Genomic DNA, 14,649 nt, shown 5'->3' with positions numbered 1-14,649 from the left:
CACTGCGCAGAGGGGCCCCAGGAAAACTGGCCGCACCGGCGGGCGGGGGAGGCGAAAGCGAAGGGCTAGAGCTGCCAGGACCCACGGGCCATGGCAGGCGAGAAGAGGACCCGGCGGCCCGCGGGCCTCAAGACCGCACCAGTCGGGGCGACTTTCCACCCTCCAACTCCGGTTCGCGCAGGTAGGAGTCGCCTTCCCATTTCGCATTAGCCAGGTTCAGTATCCTCCCCCGCCAAGTTAGCGGGTGGCAAGACAGGGGCATTGTGGTTACCTCTCGGGATGGGGCCTTTTCTGGCAGTCTGCAGACTGGGTCACTGCCAGGAAAGCTGCTCCACAGGAGGGATCTGTTGAAGTCTCTTGCATGGTTATTCGGGACAGTGCCTGGGATTCCTGGCCGAGGCTTCTCCCGTGGGCGCTAGTGAACAGCTTTCTGCAGGCTATTCACAGCTATTGCTGGGGCGGGAGAGTTTGAGGGAGATCACCTGAGACCGCTAGTTTTTGCTTTGATCGGCTCCCTGAAGCCATATAGGTCTATTCAGCTTGGTAGGGAGCAGAGAATGGCAAAGTGGAGATAAGTGGAAGTAGGCTGGAAGTACTGGGTTGAGGGTAGGGGGAGTTGCTCAAAAAGAGGACAGGGTGGCTGGGGTTGTCCAGCCCGGGTTCTGGGGCAACAGAGTGCCAAATATTTCTCAGCTTTCTTGTTTTCATATTCTTTCCTCCTTCCCACTCAGGACCCAAATCTGATGTCTTGAAAAGCTTCTCATGAAGCTCTGTCTCCACTGGCCAAAGGGGTTGAGTTGGGGCCTTTCAGGACACCCTACCTTCCCATCCTATCCTCTCTTGGAAGTCATCTCCAAGAGCAAAAGGCCTCAAGGAGCTCAAACACAAAGGAATTTGTAGCTTGGTATTTATGCTGCCCAGAGAAAGCAAAGAATTAGAGAGATTAATCAGGGCCTTTCCTAAAAGAATCCATTTATCTGGCCTGACCTAAATATTTTAAGCAAAAGAGTATTTAGGTGCAGTTAAAAGGAGGATGGTCTAGTCACTTGATAGAATACAAGTAAATGTAGCAAAGCTAGAAGTAGCCCCCTCTGCATTTATTACCTCTCCTCATCCCAACAACTCCCCCCATCAGACCCCCACCCTACCCCACCCCGAATTGAATTCCAGAACACAGGGCAGGGAAGTAAGGAATCAAAAGAGGGCAGGAGAACTGGACAAATAACCTTGTACTGACTCCTGTTTCCTGTGTAAATTTAAAATTTCCTCCCAGGAACTGACTTTATAGCTATAGGATTATGATTCAATTATGTATTATGTGAGAAATATTGGGGAATCCAAACTAAAACAGTTGGGCTTCAGAGATCCAAGAGTACATATGTCTTCTTCCTCTAGAGGTTTGGAGGAAAGAGAGATTAACGGCCTTGTTGCTCTCTCAGCCATTTGGAATCTGGCTTTTTTGGAGAGGGGGAGCTGGAGACAGGATTAAGGAGAAAGGGAGCGGGCTTGGGGCAGGCACTAATAATCCCTAACACCACACCGCATTTCCTGTTAATAGCACTCTGCTTACATGCCTTTCTTTGATCCTCCAGCACTGTGAGGTAGCTGTTATTAACCCCATTTTACAGATAAGGATCTACAGACTTGCTAATGTCATTCAGTGGTTTCAAATCCAATGCATTTTCTACTTCTCTACACTTGCTTGAGGGAAGGACTAGAGAGGGTGAGCTGAGAAGGGAGGGAATCAGTGCCTTGGGGGAGAGGGAAAGCCTGCCAAGAGATGCAAGAAGAACATGGGCTGGGGAGTTGGGATCAGAGGAGGAAAACACCCGGAAACATAGACTTAAAATTTTTTTTTCATGTAGCTGGCTGGAAATGTGTATTTGGGATCTGCTGAGGCTCATTCACATGAGACTTAGAACCTATATTATTAACCACACAACGGGTTTATATTATTATTGTTATATCCATTAACACATTTGACCATAGGATCTCCAAAGGAGAATAGAGGGCCTGTGGGAACTGGTGGGTTGAGGGTTCACATCCTACAAAACAAACACCTCAGTGAAAAGGGGGAATAGAAGCCAGGAGGAGTGTGGGGGTGAGGATTTGTGTCTGCCTTATGTGTACATATGATGTGTGGGTGTGTGGATGGGCTTGTCAGGAGAATTATGGGTGACAGTGTTTGTGAGCTGTGTATGTCTGCTTATGAGGGTGAGAAACTGAATGGTGTGTGACCTGGTATGAGACTGGATGTGTGTGATCCATGGTGGGTAGGAAGCTCAGTTGTGAGGTTATAGATGCCTGACTTTGTATAGATATAAATTCACTAGAGAAAGAGACATTCTGGGATTTGGGGGACTTTACCAAATGCAGACATCACAGTAACACCACTAACTCCTGCCTTCTGCCTCCCCCAACCTTTGTACCAAGTAGCACCTCCTCCAGGTAAACCCAACAGGAGAACTGATGGAATGAGGGTGCATGAAGGCTGGGTTGAAAGAGGCTCAGAAGGGCCTCACCAACTACCAGATAGGAAAATTTCTCTTTTGCACCATCACGCTTCTGTCTGTGTCCAAGAATTTTTAGTTCTGTTCTTCAGATCTTGCAACATCTACCTATTCCTACTGAAAAATAAATTCTAAGCTGGTTTCTTTACTCATTTCTCCCCTTGACTCTTTATCCCTTTACCCTCCTATTGGATTCTGAGTCCAGGAGTTCAATGGCAATTTTCTTGTTAATATTTGTCTCAAGTTTTGCATTTTCACTCACATTCTCACCTCGGGACAAATTTTTCCCAATTCTAGGCATAAAAGCATCTTGTTGAAAGGTCCTTACAGCCATCATCAGGAGTCGTCACAATCAGCAAGCCTAGGGATGGAAGAGAAAGAGCAAATGTGACTGAGCCAAGGTCTATGATTAGGTGCCATCATTTACCAGCTGCGCAGATCTCTGAGCCTCAGCTCCGATATTTGTATAATGGAGATAAAAATTTATATCCTCAAGATTGTTACATATACAAGATATGTAACTATACAGGATATGTATACAATCTTGTACATATACAGGATTCTGTATAAAAGATCTCATATTATGATACCCACAGGTAAAGAGTAATTCTTAGATTGCAGAAGAGTTAAAGATTACAGTTTGGAATGACTGAAAGCATATGATTGATCTCAGAATGCAAAAAGGACAGCGCTTAGCCATATTCTTGACTGAGGATCTCAAAACATTTAAACTTGAGGAAGTTCCTCATTTCCCAGCTTTGCAGTTGAAAAGGGACTCTTGGGACCTAAGGAAGCAGTGTCTGAAGTGAGGGGAGAGGAGGAATAGACCTCGAGAAGCCTGTTAAGGGAAGAGGCTGGACTCCATGTGTAGAATGACCATTGTGTTTTTTCTCCTTAATGGATGTTACCATATATTGATAAGAGTACTTATGGTTAGTAAACTGACTTACGTCGATAGATACAGCACGCATAATAATAATTCCAAGTTTGTTCTATTAATTCTAGAGTTACTAAAAAGAGTTTATTAAAGGGCAAGTTAGGTAGTGTGTATAATTAACGAACCAAACAGGGATCTGCCTATCAGCACACAGACTTTTCATCATCACTGAATGACTTTAAGGAGTGATGTTTTCTGTCCTCTTGCCTCCCAGCCCCTCGCCCCACCCTCCAAACCCCCAACTCCCCCAAGATTGATAACTCACTGGAAAGCACAGACTCCTGTACATTCTTCTACATCTGGAAGTCCTTAAAGTCTGCACTTCCCAAGGTTTGGGATTTGAAATACTGATAATTATTTCTTCACCTCCTTTCCACCCTGATGTTCTGGGGACATATGACCTTTCCTCCTCCTTTCCTTTGCTATTGGGACCTCAGAGATCTTGAGTAGTTATAGTTGGCACACCCTGCTTCATCCATGCCAACTTGTGTAGGAGGTAAATGAGTTTAGGTTAATGCTTTAAAATCACTGAAAGGAAAGAGTAGACAAAACTATAAAAACATTCTTAGAGCTTTGAGGAGAATGAGGGACAGAGTTATAGGAGGTAAGGTTTGGTGGGTACATATTTAAATGGGACAGAGGTGAGAGAAAAGGGGAACCCTTTCTTGCCACCCAGGCTCTCCCAGGGCTCAGAGTGACACCCCCCTCTTCCTGCCCTAATCCTCCCATTAAGACTGCTCTGAGTTTGTTATGACAGCGGCTGAAGGCAGCTGAATTGCTGTTTGCTGTGTCTGCTAATTGGACTGAAGGGTTGGAATCTGGACACTGAAAGAGACCATTGTTGCTGTTTACCTTCCACAACTGCCTCCCTGGGGACCTTCTGGGTGAAGGGGAACAGCACGCCCTCAGGGTCATTGCACCCATTCCCTGTTCCTGCACAAAGGATGGGGTGGGGGGACAGTTCACCTCATTGCCTTGGGGTGGTTTGAGCTTCTACAGCTCAGAAGAGACAAGCCCAACACCTGAGTCAGTCTCCAAACCAGGCTTGGGGCCATCGGGAACTCCTAGGAGAGGGGGAGTTATATGCTTGTCCTTCTCTTTCCTGTTCATTACCTTCTTCAGGGACCCTAGCTTTGCCTTTTCCTCCAGCTGATCAGGCTTAACCTCTGAAATTTTTCTTATCTGTTTTCTTCCATGCCAGTGATTCTCAACTTGGTTATGCACCAAAATCATCTAGGAAGCTTTAAAAAAAAAAATACTGATGTTTGGGTCCAGCCCAGACCAATGAAACCAGAGAATCTGAGAATGAGGCCTAGGCATCACTATCATTTAAAAGCTCCCTTAGCATGTCTGATGTGCAGCTAGGGTTAAGACCCACCGATATAGACTCATCTCTTTGCCTGGGGAACACACACACACACACACATACACCTGTGCATGTACATGCAGGCACACACACGCCCTTTCCTACCCTACCTTTCCCCCCAAGCTCCTAACAGCTAAACACTATCAGGCACATTGTCTATCTTCCTCATTTTTATTGCTAAATTCCTTGTAGGAACCTTAGAATTTAGGATGGAATTTAGAGGTCTGTAACTTGTCAGCTCTCTCAGCCTGAGCTCTACCCCAAAGGCAGGAACTCCATCTCCCTGTTGATTTCCAAGTAGGATCCAGATGAAGACTGAGCTAATCCTGGACACTTAAGTGATTAGGAATGAAGGAGTGTGAGGTTCAGAGTTTCATTGACTCTTGATCTGTTCCTCCTCCAAAGTAGTGTTGGCAATTTGGAGATCTTCAAAGAGGAGGAACTTTCTTCAGAAATATATCTGCCCCTTTCCTTACTCTTTCCAAATGTTTCTGCTTCTTCTCTTCCCTTTAGCCCCTCACCTGGGTGCGGGTGGGTGCTGCACCACCCTCCTGCTCTCTTTCCTCCACACGGGCGCCAGAGTCGTATCCAGCACCATGGACAGCTCCCGGGCGGTGAGTGAGGTGACTGCGCTGACCCCCTTTGGGAGGGTTAAGAGAGGGTCCTCCTGTCTGCACAGTCAGATATCAAAGACGCTGGAATTTTTAATCTTTGGGAGTTGTTTTCAGGCATCTGTGGAGTCTCAGGGAGAAGAAAAGGCTGAGGACATTTGTCATTCTGTCTCCAGGAAATTGTCCTCGTTCGGGAGTCTGAATGAGAGGGCCTGCTCCAGCAGTAGGAAGGATGAGAGTTAAATTTCAGGAAGGGTTTAACCTAAGCTCATGTAAGATACAGAGGGTTTGATCAGGTAGAGCCTTAGATAACATCAGCTCTATATCCCTCATTTTACAGATCTCAAGAAAGTGGAAGAGGTGTGACCAAGGTCACTCAGCTGGTTAGTGAAAAGGTGAAAACCCAGGCTCTTGTTTTCTAGCTTGACTCTGCTTATCGTGTCTGATACCTCCTTCGGGAGTCTCCCTGCCTGAGCTGGGGGGAGCAGGCTTATTGCTTGTAGGGAGAGTTCACAGGTTGCCCCCATGCCAAAAAGGACAGTATGCATGTCTGAGCATGTGAGGTGTCCATACACGTCACAAAAGGGGTGGAACTGACTACTCTGTCTGTCTGAGGACATTTGGAGGGGAGGCCTCAGGGAGAAGCACAGGGGAAGGCATACCTAGCAGTAGCTGACAAGCCCATGGGAGAAAAGGCAATGGGGCAACCATCTGCCAGGGCAAAGAGGCCAGTGGATGGCCACAAGGAGTCTCTAGAGGCCAGCAAGAGTCATGCAAACTGGAACGGGGCCTGGGAAAGGCCCTTCTGTGTGCCCAGTCCTGCTCCCCCAGCACTGCAAGCCTAGAAACAAAGGGGCCATTCTGTCTAGGATTTGATGCCGCCATCTCCGGCTGGCAGTGCCAGGTGGTGGGGGCATCAGGGGTGTCAATCCATTACCCCCCCCCAACTTTCTAGGTCCTCTGGGGCTGGATGTTGGGGAGATGGGTGTTCCATGCTATGTTGCCATGGCAACCACCCCAACCCCCACCTTCCAAAGCACAAAGAAAGACAGCTTTCATCCTCACCCCCGGGAAGAACCTGGGTCTGGTTGGGAACCTTCCCTTGGGAATCCTCCTTTCTGATGCACAAGCCATGGCATACATAAGCATCACCCTCTTTTCAGCACCAGGAGATGAAACCATGCAGGCGGGGAGGCTGGTGCATCCAAAGTCTCTGGGCAAGATTGTACAAGTGAGCCCCTTGCACTTAACCTTCTCTCCCCCTAAGCTCTCCTGTCCCTCACCTTTAGCCAAGGTCATCCTAGGCCTTCTTCACTGAAGCGACAGGGCCTTGACCTTCAACTCTTTCCCACATGTGAAGGACACCCCACTACTCCCAGCAAGCCTCCAGGCTGTGGGAATGGAGAAGAGGGGGTCATTCCTGCCACACTCCATCTGTACCCTCCGCCATTACTCATTAGGAATTCTGCCCCCTCCTTCCGCTCGTTAAGCCTGATTTGCATATATTTGCATAACACAACTCATTTGCATTCCAGGAGGCTCATGGTAGAAGCCAGGAAAAAAGGGGAGGGGGGTCTGGAGAAGAGAGAAAATGGGAGAGATTTTGTTTTCATCAAAGTGTGTGTTGGGGGGAGGTGACAGGAAGAGAACAGAAATAAAAACTCACACTACTCTCTTTCTTCCCTTCTGCCCTCCCTCCCTGAGCTGGACTCAGATGCCAAAGAGAGATGCCAAGGGGCCGGCTTTTCTGTCCTTTTTTGTCTTGCTTCCTCTGGCCTTGGCTCCCCAGCCTGGCCTCCTACCTTGTTGGGCTCAGGCTTCAGAAAGAAAGAGGCAGGGGTAGGAGGCAAGGCTGTGGGAACGGAAGCAGGAGAGGGAGGCCGCCATCTTAGGTACCCGGCGCCTATAAAATGGCGTCTCTGACAGGTGTGGGCTGAGAGCCAGCCCTGGTTCGTGGACATGGAGGGAGATGAGACAATGAGAAGAACTTTCTGGCTAGTCAGAAACATAGTTGAGTCTTCCTTCCAGTGGAATTGGGAAAAGAGGATGGGGAGAGAAGGAAGGAGGGAGAGAGAAATGGCAGCCCCAGAAGACAGTGAACCTCACACAGGAACTAGAGTGGTAGGGAGGCCTCTTGCTGGGTTTAGTTCCAGACCCCTCATTAGTGCCAGAGGTCAGAGGACTTGCAGGATTATGAATAATATTAAAAAAAAATACTGGAGGAATCAGAACTGGGAGTATCACCAAGAGGAGGGAGAGGATAAGGTGTGGGCAGGCAGGATAATCTCTGTTTGAGGGTTTCTCTGGGGCTAGCGAAGGGCTTCTGTGTACTTAAGGTGAAGCCCCAAGTCTTCTCTCCTCAGCCTATCAGTCTGGTTTCCATCTTCATAACTGGTGAAACCTGTGCCCCCTCTGGCCACTCACACAGCCTCTTCAACCAGACCCAATGGCCTTTGCTCAGGTCTGGTGACCTCTGTGGAACATTTCAGGCTGATATCCATCCTGTCTTCTCCTTCGGCCTTTGATTCTTCTTTTATATCCCTGATTACTCATTCAGGGTTCTAGTCATTCAGTCCTCTCGGTAGACCAGTTCTCCAGCCTGAAGTGTTTCCGCAAGGTTTTGCTCTCAGCTTTTTTCCTTCCTTTCCACTCACACTCTTTCACTTTTATCACTGCAACCATCATTTGGAATTATAAACACTCATTTCTCTAAATTCCAGATTTGTACCCTAACTACTACCTGTGGTTCTGCCATTAGCTCCTAGATTAGAGACTGGAGTGGTGCATCTGATTGGCTAAGCTTGGACCACATGACCAGACCCTAGCTGCAAGGAATCCTGGAAAAGTACCTGTGCTTTTGGATTCTGTAGTGGCATATAAGAACAACCTTCCTCCAACATTTGTGAATTGGCCATTCCCCAGACATAGGGAGGCATTCAGATGCTCATCACTCAGCATTGTGCTTCAAGTCCTTTCCTATGTTCCTGCTTTCCTACCTCTATCAATAGCATCATATAAACTTCTAGGCCCTTGGGTTCAAATCCTGAGAATTATCCTGGGTTTTCCCTCTTCTTCCCCCTCATCTGGATCAGTCACATCAGAACCCATCACTTCGTCCTTTGTAGCACCTCTCATGTCCATGCCTTCCTTTCCCTTACCCCTGCCTCCATGTCAGCTATTTCATCCAACAAGCACTTATTGGATACTTACTGTACGCCAGGTGCTTTGCTGAAGAGGAAAGTGGAATACAAAGCTTCACTGAGGGCCTAGCAATCTAGTGAGGGAGGCAGACACAAATAATTGCAAGACAGTGTGAAGGCTGCTGACCTAAAGACCTGTGCAAAGTGCTGTAGGAGCATAGGGGCTGGAGCCCTGGGCCACCTTAGGGGAGTTAAGGAAGGTTTCCTAGAGGGGGCCAAAAGACCAAAAGATAAATGATAAAAGATAAAGGGGATAAAAGTGACAAAAGGTGGACAGGGGGTTATCAGTCTAAGGAGTTTAAGGAAGTAGACAGCATATGTGAAGACAGGGAGGTAGGAAAGTGCTTGGTGTGTTAGGGAACTAGAATGTCCATCAAGGGTAGTCTGGGCTGGGAGGAGATGGGAAATGGAAGCAGAAGTTCTGGTGTTAAAGGCCTTATGTGTTTCACCAAGGAGCCTGGATTTGATAGGTGTACTGAGAAGTTAGCTGACAGCCTCAGAGATGCAAGGTGCAGAGTATGGCTCAGGGGCAGCACATAACCTCTTTCAGGAGGAAGGGGGAACCCTGAATCTAGCTGCTCACTGAGCCCACCACCAACCAGATGTTTAACTGTCCCTTGGCTGGTTCTGAACAAATGAAGGAACATGAAAGAACTGGGAGCCCCCTGAAGAAGGGTCTCTGCCTCTCCCCCTCTAGAGTCGCCCTCACCACCACCCCGCCCTACGCACACACGCATACACACACCTGCACACCCAGGGCAGGCTTGTGGGAGCTTTCTGGGGAGACATGTGGAAAGGCCAAGTTTGGTCCCCAGCACAACGAGTGCCTTGAGGTCAGGATAGGAGATGGACCTCTGGGGACTGGAGTGAAGAACAGGGAAGTTCAGTCCTGGAAACTGCCTGGAGGAGGGAGTGAGGGAAGGGGTAAGGGGGGATTCAGGGGTGGGCCAAGGCTCTGAGAAGATTCTTCCTAAAGAAAGAGAGTGAGAAGCTGGAGAGACAGTTGAAGAGATGATGAGGCCACTGGGGTGGAATGTAAGTCGGGGTGCCACCTACCACCCCTCCCCCAAGCCCAGCCTCTACACAAAGACCTCTCTGTGAGTGGCCGTGGAAGTGGCCCTGTCAGGTGAGGGGGCTTAGCTCCCAGGGCCTATTAGGGGTGGGCTGGAATGGGGTTGGATGAAAGGGAGGGTGAGGGGTGGCCTCAAGCTTTAACCAGGTCCTGGAAGGAAATAGAAGCCCAGATTTGGCTAGGTCTCGCTAGTGAGTGGAGCTGTTCTCAGGACAGGCTCCTCTCCAGGACTCAGTCAAGCCCCTTAGGTCCCAAGCACCAAGGCCCTGCCCCTGCTCCCTCCCCATTTCTTCCCAGGTGTAACTCTGGTCGTGCCAGGCCTCTCCAGCCTGCCTCCACCAGCTGTACATGCCCTCCCACAGCGCCTGGACGACGAAGGCTGACTCTATCCTGACCCTCTCTCATCTTGCCAGCCTAGGAGACTGCCAGAGTCCCCTCCAGCAGTTGCATGGGGCTCCTCCACAGGGAGAGGGGCTGTCCTGGGAGGGTGGAAAGACAAGATTGACCAGAGCCTAAAAGAAATCCAAAGCTCCCTCAGCCTCCACACCCAGGCTTGTCCTCCCAGGGAGGTTTCTCTCCTTGCCTGGCCTGTGTCGCTTGTGCTAATCAGCAGTGTGGGAAGACCTTCTCCCCTACCTCCAATCCTCCCTGTGTGCACTGTCCCTGCTAGTAAAAGTCTGGATCTGGGGCACTGGAAGCAGTAGAATGACAGCAGACACACCTCAGCTTGCAGGTTGCTCACAGATTTGATAGAAGGGCTCCATCCATGGGAAGAACAACAAAAGAAGGAGGTTTTGGTTTTTGACTCTGGAATCAGACAGGCTGGTCAAGATACAAATTCTATCTTCTCTCCCTTACTAGGTGAGTGGCCTTAGACAAGTCACTTAATGTCTTTTTGAATCCTAACTTCCTTCCATGGTTATCCTGAGGATCAAATGGGTCAGTGCGGATGAAAGTGTTTTGCAAGGCTGTGTGCAGATTTCCAGTGTTCATTCTAAATGCTGAGAGCCACTGTAGGAAAGTGGGGACAATCAGGGAAGGCTTGTAGAGTTTGGAAATGATGGCATGGATTGCTGGGGAGGAGAATGAAGGGACTCTGGGTATAAAACATGATGAAGGCCTGCCTGGGAAGCGTGACTGGGCTTGGGGGACTGGCTGGAGGTCTCTGGTCTCAAGCAGGCAAGCATCTTGCTGAGACTGGTTTGGGAGGCACTTGTTTTTAACAACTGGGTGGTGAAGTGGACTCCATGACCACAGCTTCTTTCGTCCTTCTCAGGAAGAACTTCCTGCTGGCCCTGTGTGAATACTGTTTAGCAATCCCGGAAAGAGGGGAGTGCTGGAGGGAGGCTCTGTTTCCCCACGTTGTCCTAACCTGCTCTGCTCCCTCACCTCAGTGTTCTCCAGAGGGAACATTAGCCAAATGTGACCCTCCACTGAATGTATACGAAATGGTACTTCCAAGCCCTGCCACTTCCAAGTCCCTGATTTTATGGTTCCTCAGCATTGTCAGGAGTGAGCTAAATTCAGACTAATTTAGATCCCTCAGCCCATGGGCCAGGGAGACTTTGAGCAGGAGGGTCTTTTGTCTCTAAGCAGTCATTCCTTGTTGTACAAGCAAGAGGTGGGAGGAGGAATGGTTTGGCATCATCCCCCACAGATAGCAATAGATTCTGTAGGCCTGGAGGAAAGGACCAGACTGAGGCTGGCATATGGAGGGAGAGCCCTGGGCACAGGGGGCATGAGCTTCACCCAGCTGGGTCTGCCTTCTGCTCGGTTTGTCCATCTGGCACCAGCTGGCTTCCCGGCACTGCCCCACAACCAACCAGACTCCTTCTTCTGCTGTTGCCATGGCAATTGGCTGCCATCTTGTACTCAGGGCACTATCTCATATCTGAATTTTCCCATGGGGTTCCTGGAGGATGGGTGATAGGTCTCCAGGGATTCATCCCTTCCTCTTGATATCTGTCCAATGAAAATTCATATTAATAATATGATTTTTTAAATAGCCAAAATGAAGAGTTACTATATGTAAAGATCTGCTAAGTAACTCCCTATGTGTTATTTAATATAGCTAAGAAAGAATGAGATAAAATTTAAGAGGTTCCCATCCAGTTTTCTGTTTCTATGACAGACTTTTCCTCTCTCTAACCAGGAAATTCTATGATCTTGCTTATTCCTGTCTTGGGAAGTCCTTCCCAATGTCTAACCAAGAGCTGTACTACTGAAGTACCAGTTCTTTGACCCTTGGCTTCATATGGCTAATTCGAGAGGTAAGGAAGGAACTGCCACCCAGGCTTCGTCACTTTATTGAACTTCCTGGACTCCAGTTGTTGGAATAGGGAAACTGAAACTTGGCTATATTAGTGAGAGGTCCAAGTGCCCCTTAAAACTTGGGGGTCCTAAGTCTAAAACCGTTTGTTTAGAGAGGGGGACTCAGTGTCACAAAATGCTTTGAAATTCCCCTTCCTAGCCCCCATCCCCACCCAAAGAAAGAGGCAGGAGCCAGAGACCTTTGGAAAGTAATAGTCTCCCAGGCTCCAGGGGTGTAGGGTGGGTCAGAAGGCAGTCTCCCCTCTCCAGCCATTGGGAGGTTCCAGTAGAAGGCCCCTGAGAGATCCTGGGACGGTGAGAATTCCCTCCCTCTAGAGCTCAAGCAGAAGGCAGAGAATGGTCACCTTGAACTAGAGGGGCATCTATAAGGGGCACTGAGCAGGGGCCAGCTTTTCAAGGGAATCTTGAATGAGGAGCAGGTGGAGAGAGAAAGGAGGCCATTCTCAACTGAAGAAGGGTGGGCTGGCAGGGAGGGGCTGGGGATAATTTATGATATCATTGTTCCCCGCCCCACTTTCCCAGCCCCCACCCTCTTCCCAGCCCCCTGCTACTGTACGGTTGCTAGGAGATGCTCACTCTGTCTGGGGCTGGGAGGGTGTAACAGGCAGAGACTGCTCCATCTGGACTCCTCCTCCCCCACCCAGGGGAGGGCCCGGCATTGAACTTCATCTACCACCCCTTCCCAGGCCCTGACCGACACCAGTCTTCCTCTGTTGTTCCCCCAAATCCAGCCAGCCTGGGGTTAGTGGGGTTCCTAGACAGGCTGAAGATCTGCAGTAAGGAAGAGGGAAGGGAGCTGTGGAGGGAGAGGCTAGCAGACTTAGTAGGGACACTGAGGAACAGCTGACTTGGGGCCTCTGGGAGCCAGCCCAGGCCAGAAAGAGGGCTAGAGGAAGACAGGGACACAGGCCTCAAGGAGCCCAGGTTTGAGGGAGACTGTGTCCTTACCTTTGGGGAACTTTCAGTGTGATGGGTGAGGCAGACCTCCCAGCCCCACCCCTCTGTAGTATGGTCCGGTCAAGGTTAGTGACCTGGCAAAGGCAGGGTTAGGGGGACAGGGCAGGTGGGGGAAGAGGTGGAGCAGGAAGGAAGGGGGCAAGTTTGGAAAGTCTGAGGAAAGTCTAGGTATGAGACAGGTGACACAGATCTGAGCAGAGTTGGGCAGCGCAGAGATGTGGCTTAGATCCCCTCCTCTTTCTGAAATTCTCTTCTCAGAGTTTAAAGCCCACGGATAAGTTGGGTGAGGTGACCTTTGGGGGCTCCCAACTCTGGAAAGGAATGCTGTGCCCACGACTGTGCTTCCAACACCTGATTTTTGTATAGCTCTTATTGATTTTATTCTTTCCTAGGCACAGCTTCCCTCTACCCCAGGGAGGAAGGAACAGACCTTGATTTGACAGCCACTTGCTTGTGTAAGCCCCTTCTTAGCCATTATCTCAGTTACTCTTCCAACAGTCCTGAAAATTGGGTGTCCTCACTTTACAAAGGCAGAATCAGAGCCCCAAGGACATGTAAGTTGCCCAGAGTCATAGGACTAGTAAGTTGGGCTGGGCTTCAAATGGGGCTTGATGGATCCCAAAGCATATGCTGTCTCCCTCCCCTGTGCCGACTTCCTGCAGGACTTGTTCTAAACACAATTGGAGGGACTGAGAGGAAAGGGGAACAGATGGGCAGGGGGACTTCTCTGCATGTTATCAGCAGAGGAAGGGGCGCTCCTCAGGAGTAGGAGTGAAGTCTGAAGAATGCTAGAACAGTCCTTGCAGGTTGAAGACAGGATTGGAGAAGAGGCCATGGGATCTATAGAAGTCACCAAAATCCTCCCAGGTTGGTCCCTGGCCAAGGGAATATGCTCCCTGTCTTCCTGAAGCAAGTTCCCTGGGCCACCACGTAGCCTCTCACCTGCTTGGGATCTGAGTTCTTGCCCTGGGCATCCCCCTCCCCCTAGCCGTGGCCCTGGGTAGAACACCTAGAAGAGATGCCTAGACTTAGCCACCATCATGGTGGCCCCCTTTTTCGTGAGGCCCTCCCCAGTCTCTCACCTTTCCTGGCCACTGGACACTTGCTCTCTCCCTCCTGCTACGGTCTCCATTCAAACAGAACCTTTTTCACTCTTGACATTTTTTCTTTTCAGACCAAAAAGAACCTACTTCACACAGTTGGCCTGGGTCTCCTCTGAGAAGCTGCCCTGATTGACTGAAAGATGAGGCTAAACTCTAGCAAGTTGAGCAGCTCCTCCAAGAAGCCCTTGAGCAGGATAGAAATGGGGAGGCCTCAGCCTCCAGCCTGGGCAGACCGTTATACCTGGAGCCATCTGGGATAAGACTTTGCTTCACCATTTCTCCCGTGTCTACAAGCTGTCCATTCGGGACCATCCTGGTTTCTCTTGTGTCGTCTAAGTTGAGATTCCTATGAGATGGAAGTCCCGTCTCATGTCTAATAAAGACTCTTGAATATTGAACAACAGCACTAGTGGTAGTGGATGTTTCTGGGAGGGATAAGCGGAGCATTGAATGAGAGGAGGGCAGTACCTGTCTCCCTCTAAAAGACAAATGCCATAGAAGCCACTATTGCAACAAAGAGGGAAGCCTCACTGAGACAGAACTCTCACCTGTGGAGGGTGGG

The 14,649-nt window shown here is 49.5% G+C and overlaps 1 long non-coding RNA gene across 1 annotated transcript; it reads left to right on the top strand.

The window, feature by feature from the left end:
- LOC141574314 (uncharacterized) lies at positions 1 to 14,493 on the top strand. Its single transcript, XR_012501212.1, has 4 exons — positions 1 to 181; positions 5,327 to 5,427; positions 13,377 to 13,439; positions 14,159 to 14,493. It is a non-coding gene; the product is annotated as an uncharacterized LOC141574314 (long non-coding RNA).
- The last annotated feature ends 156 nt before the right edge of the window (positions 14,494 to 14,649 follow it).

The sequence above is a fragment of the Camelus bactrianus genome, chromosome 21 (genome assembly GCF_048773025.1).
Source record: "Camelus bactrianus isolate YW-2024 breed Bactrian camel chromosome 21, ASM4877302v1, whole genome shotgun sequence".
Classification (NCBI taxonomy): domain Eukaryota; kingdom Metazoa; phylum Chordata; class Mammalia; order Artiodactyla; family Camelidae; genus Camelus; species Camelus bactrianus.
This window is presented reverse-complemented; position numbering and strand designations above follow the sequence as displayed.